Source organism: Amblyomma americanum, chromosome 7, assembly GCF_052857255.1.
Source record: "Amblyomma americanum isolate KBUSLIRL-KWMA chromosome 7, ASM5285725v1, whole genome shotgun sequence".
Lineage (NCBI taxonomy): Eukaryota > Metazoa > Arthropoda > Arachnida > Ixodida > Ixodidae > Amblyomma > Amblyomma americanum.
This window is the reverse complement of record NC_135503.1, coordinates 72,128,062-72,136,474: the sequence shown is the minus strand read 5'-3', so window position 1 is coordinate 72,136,474 and position 8,413 is coordinate 72,128,062. Positions and strand designations below refer to the sequence as shown.

At 41.6% G+C, this 8,413-nt stretch overlaps 1 long non-coding RNA gene across 1 annotated transcript; it reads left to right on the top strand.

Annotated features, from left to right (window-relative positions):
• The first annotated feature begins 259 nt into the window (after positions 1 to 259).
• LOC144097219 (uncharacterized) lies at positions 260 to 8,150 on the top strand. The gene is made up of 4 exons (XR_013306955.1): positions 260 to 336; positions 1,802 to 1,880; positions 4,244 to 4,297; positions 8,009 to 8,150. It is a non-coding gene; the product is annotated as an uncharacterized LOC144097219 (long non-coding RNA).
• The last annotated feature ends 263 nt before the right edge of the window (positions 8,151 to 8,413 follow it).

Below are 8,413 nucleotides of genomic sequence, written 5' to 3'. Positions count from 1 at the left end.
CTTTAACGTATGGTAATAAAACCCATTGACTCATTTCAAACGGGACGGCTCTTCCTATTGTTTGTGATATACGGAACGACCATTATAAGAAAATGTTTATTGCTTTGCAATGACATTTCAGAACAGGTAAATGAACGGCTACAGACAGAGACATAATTTTTCTGTCTAGATGATATAATGAGAATCTAGCCGGAAAGAAAGGAACCACTCCTACTCTTAAAAAGAGCTCACGGCATGTACCTACGAATACAAAATTTGCGCCTTAGTGGCTTCATGTAACCGGCATATTGAGTGCTTGCGTACCCGCGTATTTTGAGGAACACACGTAGACTGGCGGTAAGCTACAATGTATTGTTGTTTTCTATTGCCTGAGAATTATCTTTCGGATACAATGGAGTAGTTGCTAGAAGGGGCGCCACAATTAGAGGACGAGATTCTATAGTAAAATCAGCACTGCAGCTGACCGCGCTGGGCTACGCCGAATATAGTCATCGGCCAAGTTGCTGGCTCCGGCCCATGGCAGTTATGCCCGGGGAGATGCGATGCCTAGAGAACGTGTTTTTGCAATAATGAGGGCCAATGAGCCCTTTCTACGGGCACCTTACAGCAACAGCCCATTTAGCTGTGGTTGGCTCAAGAAAAACGATGCATGTTCTTATTCTCGTGTCCATCGGCTAATGAGTCAATTGAGAAATATCTCGTAAGGACGACGGCGTCACGTATTGAGATAAAGGGGATACCCTAAAAGATCAATGATGCCTCTCTCGACTACCAATACGACGCACCGCATCCACTACTTAAAGGACCGACGAACCGTCAGCGGACACCAAGGCCAAAGATGATGAAGGGAGCAAGGACCTCCAAGCTTGAAGTTCGTATCGACGCCTTTTCAAAGGTTGCCGGCTTCTTCAACAGTGGTGCGCATAGTTTTCTTTTAAGTGCACGCTCTGCTGCTCATCTCAAGGAAGCGATGACGAGATTAGGCAGCTCAGAGGTTTGGTTTGCTGAGCAATTTAAGGACGCCGCAGTGTGATGCACTGCAGGATTGATGCCAAATAGACGCCCGCACCTCGGGTGTTTCTTAGCAATGGTCTCGCTGCATGGTTTTAGGCGAAAACTTTATCAATCTGAAGAACGGTCTGGTTTATCTTCGGTTCAAAACAATCAGACGTTCTCCGGAGACACCACCCGTCCATCGAACACGATAATATACGCATCTTTGCACCGATCAGTGTTATCCCGTTTGCTCAATAGCTATGCTCTACACGGAGCTGCAGCGCTATATCTTGATTCCGGATAGACAGGCGCATCTCCCTCAAGGGAGTTAAAGCCACGTTTACCCATTCTGTCTATAAAAATTATATATGAGGAGAACCTTCGTACCTAACAGGACTAGGCACCCCCATGTGGGCGTTGAGTTCGGCGAGCATGTTTTACGTTCCTTTAGCTGCTAGGCGACCAAAGGGCTCCCAGATTTAAATCGCACGTTTTGCAAACGATTTGAGCCCTGTTACTATCCTCTAAAAATGTTTGTACCCTTTCTGTGCTCTTCACGTTTATGACTCTCACTCTTGCGCTCCCCCGAAATGATGCAAAGCTGCACTGCCACAACTAAGCAGTGGGGCCTTATGGAGTTAATGCTTTCTATATACTGTTTGACAGTTTCATAAGTCTTGATGCCTTTAAAAGACAATGTAATATTTTAGTGCGCTACCAGTTATAGTGACCATTCTCCGCATTTAGCCGTGGTTTGTTAACTAGCGTGCTTGTCTGAAGCCTGCATAATGTTTCGTATTTCCAGAGCAGCTATGGTTATTTTGAAATGGACATTCGTGGTGGCACTCTTCATTACTCTCATTACCTGTGCATCGGCTCAAAAAGTAAGAAACCATCTGACAATTCTATGGAAGTAAATATTGTTGTTTCTTATATGTGCTCCAAACACAAGAAAACGCTTCATTTGTATATTGATTTGCAAGAAGAATAATGTCCCCTTTTCAAAAAATCTTCTAGTGAACATGTACAATAGTATTGAGACTGCGCTTTACGAGCAAAATTGCGTTTTGAGGCGCTTGGTATGAACCACATTTATGAACGCGGCTTCACTTCGATCTTAATAAAACAATTCCTTCACGTTATTCGCATCAGATCTGTGATTTTCAGAGCCGAATTGTACTAAGTTAACAAGCCAGATAAAAAAAAAACATTTTTTTTTGTTCAGAGTGCGATCTTAACTAGAATATGCATGTTTTTTTTTTTTTGGGGGGGGGGGATTTATCCACGGATTTATCTCAGATCTGTCGGGAAAAAGAGCGCCGCCGCACATTGTGTACTGTAATCCGCAAGAAGTATTCATCCGCGGTAAAGCCTGCTTTCTTTTGCATATAATTATAAAAGAAGAAACTGATGTAAACTGAAGCCTTTGGAGACGCAGTAATAGTCCGCGAATATAACAGCGTGCAAGACTGGCAACTCTGTACCCGCAAGAGAGATTCAGACTACTGTTGGGACGTGAGTCGCGTGCAAAGAAGGAAACGTTAAGGTGTTACTTATCTAGGTGGCACTTGTGAGAATCATCCTGTTAAGTAACGCGCGACAACGCGCTGATCGCTGCGTAGAACCTTCGAAGTGGGCAGAGTCCATTATCATGAAAAAGCCTTAGCCTTATGTAGCTATGCTTCCAGAATAACTGCGTTTCACGAGCAAAGAAGTTAAACGAAAAAATTGAGGTAACTCACCATTTGTAATAAAAATAAAGAAAAAAATCAACTAATCAAACTAAAGGAACAAAAGTGTCGGTAATATTTTGCGCAAAGAAGCTGCGCTGCATTCTGGTTAAACGTGAAATGGTTGTTGATTTCCTATTTAAAATGAAGTATTAAGCAAAGGAATAAAAAAGTATACCTTCGATATCTCAGCGTGCGCCCAGAATGACGTCGTGAAAGTTCGTGTAGCCAGTTTTAACGAAGAACACAGCGTTAATGTTACACGCAGAAAAGCCGATTACAGGGCGGGCGCTTGCTTCTTAATTGCGCGGTTTCTAACTTTATTATTATTATTTATTGATACCACACAGGCCCCGACTTTACGTCGTTTTAACATTATATCTGGCCAATTGGTCCGTGAGTATACATTGTGTACGTCCTAGGTAGTCGTGACATTGCATTCAGGCGAGTAAACCTCCCAAAATATATTGCTAAACCTTCTGTATAAACACAAGCGCAGCTATTCATCATAACCATAACCTGGTGTTATGAGATTGAGACTGTTAAGGGTGCATATGAGCGTCGTCTGAAGTTGGTACACTTCTCGCGGCACGACACCACAATTTACTGCTCCTTATGCATTTGCTCCTATCTTATTTACGTCCCGCGAAGAAGGCTTCCTAGTATTCCCATTGTGCGAGGTACCGCCATTGTTTAGTTGTAGTGAACTCGGGTAAGTGGTTAGGCGAAGAATGCTTTCAAGTGTTGTCGCAGATGAAGAATTCGCTTCCAAAGGCACATGTTTTTCTGGAGGTCTTCATGCATTATCATTATATTCTCCCCACGTAGAACTGATTTTGAACAACAGTCAAATACTTCTTTTGGAACCCAAAAATTGTGCTTTTTGTTTGTTAAACAGATTAATATACGCTTTTGGTCGCCCTCTACTATTTATGTTCCGTTCTTGTAGTTCGACAAGTCTGGGCTGCTTCAGGAGTGGCCATTAGGCTTAAGCTATAACCGAGAACGCTTACCAGCTACATTGTAAACCTTAGATTTTAGTGTGGCTGTATACGTCGCTTTGTCGGCTTTTATTGTAGAGCGTCCCTAAGAACACTATCTCTCACTAACCGTAAGACAAAGGACTTTTGTGCATGAGCATCGAATTTAATAAGCAAAAGGGTGGAAGATTGGACGAATTGGTACGGATCCATGTTACTGAGGCACCACAAGGCCACGGACGGACACGAAGAGAGAACAAGTGTGTCTTGTTCTGGCAGAGCATGTGTCCTGTCTTTCTTCGCTTCCGTCCGCGCCCTTGAGGTGCCTCAGTAACATAGGTTAATAAGCAAATAATATCCCTCCTTGGTAGAGCTCTATAACTGCACATCGTTAGGCAGAAAATCTATATGTACAAACAGTATTTAGGGCCAATACGTTATAATAACAACAAGATTTTCAATGATAAAACATAATTCTACTAAGCCGCAGATAATATAATGTATCGCATTGTTATGCAGATGTTTCATTTCCCCTAGGTTATGGGGCGCCGCCCACATCGACACTATCACTGCGGTGGCCTTAAAAGCTACGTGAGTGCAAATTCCATTGTGTATTAGGAGCCAAGATAACATATCCGAGCTCCACCCGCACTACATAAATTACTATTGTTTGCGGACAAGTCAGAAATCGTTTCTTGCAGATATGACGAAGAAAGTCCTCATTTTTTAAATTTTCAACAATACCTCAGGTACCTCCTTATCTAGGTGGGCTACGTTGCGTTCGTGAGAGTCTAAACGGCCTCACTGGCTGGATTTCCCGCTCAAGAGAAGAGCAAAACAGGTTACCAAAGAACCCGCAAAAAATACGTTGCCGCAACAAATATCAGTCAGTCATCCTTATATTTGTTCCCGCTATGTCATGTTCAGTCGTAAAGTAAGCGCTATGTGATAACTTCTCAACGACTAACATCACAGCGCATCCTGCTTATACGCGACAATGCAACATTTATCATGTCTAAAGCAGAATGCAATCAAAGACCTGGCTACCATGGTAGCAACTTTATTGCCGTAAAAACTTCCGCCTCGGCTTTTTTTGTCCCAGGTGGTACAATCCTGAGTGTGGTCAATGTCGTGTCGTTTTTTTTTATAAATTAGAAGCTCTCAAAACCGCACACCATGGATACGATACTGAGTAATACGTTATTAAAGCGAACAGTTATATGTGACTTCCGTGACAGAATGAAAATTTTTTGTTGGCAATAACTGATCTTTTATCAAATACAAAGCATTAATAGTGGCACTTAGAGCTAGATCTTGCTGCGTCGGCGCTGTCCTGTTGCTTCAGCAACTATCAAAGCCTCATCTTGGTACCTCTTGAATTCACGTCTACCGACTACCGTAATCGTCCTTTCAGATCTTAAATCTGCGCTATAATAACCTGTCATCGCCTACCGTAATCGTGTGCCTTTCACAGCTTCCTTTAATTCCTACCTTCATGATGCTGTCCAAGCGTCCGCCCACAGTATTTCTGTTCCTCATCTTTTCATATAACTGCTTACAACAGGTTACAAAGAGGCGTTCAGAAGTATTGGGCAGCGTCCATCAACAGTGCAAACTATCCCATGACAACGAAGGTTATACAGCTTCACCCATTATTTGGGTGGGCTGCGAGTGGTTACGAGATCTGGAGTGAGAGGATCCCCCCCCCAAATAAGAGGGTTTAACTAGCCCGACGCCGATTAAGGGGTTGACTACGTGATTGGTTATAGTGAAACCGACGCCGCTCAACAAATAAATGAGCCAGCGACAGGTCCACTGAGATGTGGAAGTGAGTGCGACCACGCTCTAAGGCGGCTGCCAAAAAAGCAAGCAGCATGAGGGGCTGTACAACACGCTGTAAAGGACACCTAATAACGTTTTAGTATTTGGAATTGGGCATTAAACTTTCAGCGGAGATGCTATATCACCGGCTACACCAACTAAGCAGTGGAATCTGACAGTGCGAAGTCGAACGCTGGCGTATAGGACGTTCATGGCTGCCTTGCAAAGACGGCCCACCCGTCAGCTGGCTGCTGTTTCTTTAGCAGGCTTCGCGGCGCCTTTAATAGCGATGGACAACTCCTTAAATTGGTGACCTCAGACTTGAGGATGTGGCCAGCCATCAGCCGAGCGGCATCTCCACATTTTCACATAAGCATAAAGTACAATGAGAAGAGGACTCTACTTTTCATCCCAGCTTCATAAGTGTCAGCAGTTTCTCCACGATGTAATTTCTTCCTCCCTAATCAGCTTGTAATATGTTCATTTGGTGCAGTTATATAAAATATTTTGATACTTTGATCCGAGATGTCTAGGACCTTCTCAGCATGTGGTGGATAGAGTAAATAACATTGAAATTAATAAATCAACAAAAAAACAATGATATGTATGCTGTATTGTACTACCAACAAAAAGCTAGGAATAGTTTAAAAGGTCTTTCAAACATTTGTGGAACAAGACTATCGTATCCTGAATGACAGACCAAAATTCGAGACCCACCATTACACTCCACTATTCTGCAGAATATATCAGTGTTCTTCTGACGATGCACATACACCCTGGAAGTAATATGTTTTTCCTTCAGTACATGCGACAAGTAGCGATATATTGCTGTGAAATTCTTAGCGATGACTTTAATAATATTGCCCACAGCTTCTCTTTGCAACAGTGGACATAGAGAACGTACTCAATCATTTCGGAGAGCATAGAAGCAGTAAACAAATGTTAAGGAAAGAAATTGACTGGTGAAAAAAGTGAAGGGAAAATTACAGAATATTATTTGGGGGCCGGGGATCAAAAGAGACTAGAGAAGGAAAGCTGTAGCTATGTGATGCAAAACGGTTTCCCTCCTAAGGTTTTCAGCGTATTGTTTAAAACAAGAAATGAGCATTGTTTAGGGAATATAATTTGATAACAATTTAATCAGCAGTTTTTTTAACAGAGCTCTTTTGGTCAATGTAGGCTAGTAAAAAAATGAACTTTTTTCTCATAGGTGTCATCTTTAATCTAGAATTGGGGTTAGACAAGAAACGTTCTGGTAAAGAAATAGCAACAAATATGTGTATGGAAAATTTCATTATTAGTAGGCCCGTGGAAACGCTCTGGTAGAGGCGAGAGGTTCAGTACTAGTGTGCTTGGCATTGACAATCAGGTAATGCACCATGGTACAAAGAGCAAGAACTACATTACAGGAATATGTCTTCAAGCCTTGTTAATAAACTGCGCATGGAGTCATTCATCGTTATTAAACTTGTTTACATGAAATATACAACAGGGTACTACATATTAATTAAGGAGTATTGCCGCCAATAAATAACGTTGTACGACGCCAATTCCGCATATATGCATTATTGTTCTTTGTTCCGAAGAGTAAGTTGCGAGAAGTCACTATTTATTTAACTGTTATTGGTTGCACAGCTGTAATTATCTTATCAAAGTTCACATTCAGCAAAAGTGGGAAAGCTCCTGGAAAAGGCCCTTGATATGTTCATATTGTAACCTTGTTCTATTTTCTGTTTGCTCGTGTATTTCTATATACAAAGTAGTGCGGCAGTACAGAAAGAAATATATATTAGTCACACCAGAGATGCCATGCGAGTAAAAAGACATCAACCATGCAAGCATTTCAGCACTTCGAACGAGAACCACACGAATATAACAGCTACCGACCAAGCTATGGCATTATTTTAGACGCGGGAGTCATAGCCATTGTTGAGAACACCCAGCTTGTCTTATCACTTGAAATTGGTTGCGTAAAACGAGGTTTAACACAACACTTGAGATTAGGTTCCTTGTTAATGAAGAGATTTCTCGCTACACATCTCGTTTTAAAAATGTTTCAAGCACGAATATACAATAAGCGCAGTTTTCTATAATTAGTCCATATTCTTTGCTAAAAGGCTTACTCTTAGAGATTTCGACAGCTATTTGCATTGAGTTATTGAGAATACTTTCCGCTTCTTATTCGAGGGGAGACACGCACGAACCCATATTAAAAGAGTGTATTTTTGAAGTTTCAAAGTGATTTGCTATTCAGACCAGCAAAATGATACTTATTGAAGACGCCTCCAATGAGTATGCAAGTGAAAATCGTGCGGTAAATTGGGCTTGTCAGCACTCTAGATAGGTGTCTTTCGGTAATAACAAAATGATTTCGGGTTTCGTTTCTGCTGGAACTATGCAGCGATGCTCGCTTCTCATTACACTTAGTAAATTCAAAATCATAACATACTTAACCGATACTCGTTTCTTAATTCATTCCAGTGCGGCTGGCATCGAGGGTGCTGCCCTCCGTTTCAGTGCAGCCATTACAGCCATCGATGCGAAATTCCTCGTCATGAATATGGGTGTTAATAACGGCTTGACGTAGCCGTGATGAATAAAATCCTGTGAAAGAGAAGAAGATAAATTACTCGAGCAGTGGCTCTGAATATTATTAATCACAGAATAAAATAACTACCGTCGTGTGTTGTCACCGCCTTCCAGATACATGCTCAATCAAAACTGAGGGATATGTATCAAATATTATTTAAATCCTTGTTGGCTTTAAAATGACATACATTACATAGAATTCACACTGCAATTGGAAATATTTTCGCTGGTTATATACTCATCAGTTATCAGTTATATCCTTTAGTGCTTCATAATGCACGTTTGGTTATTACGCAA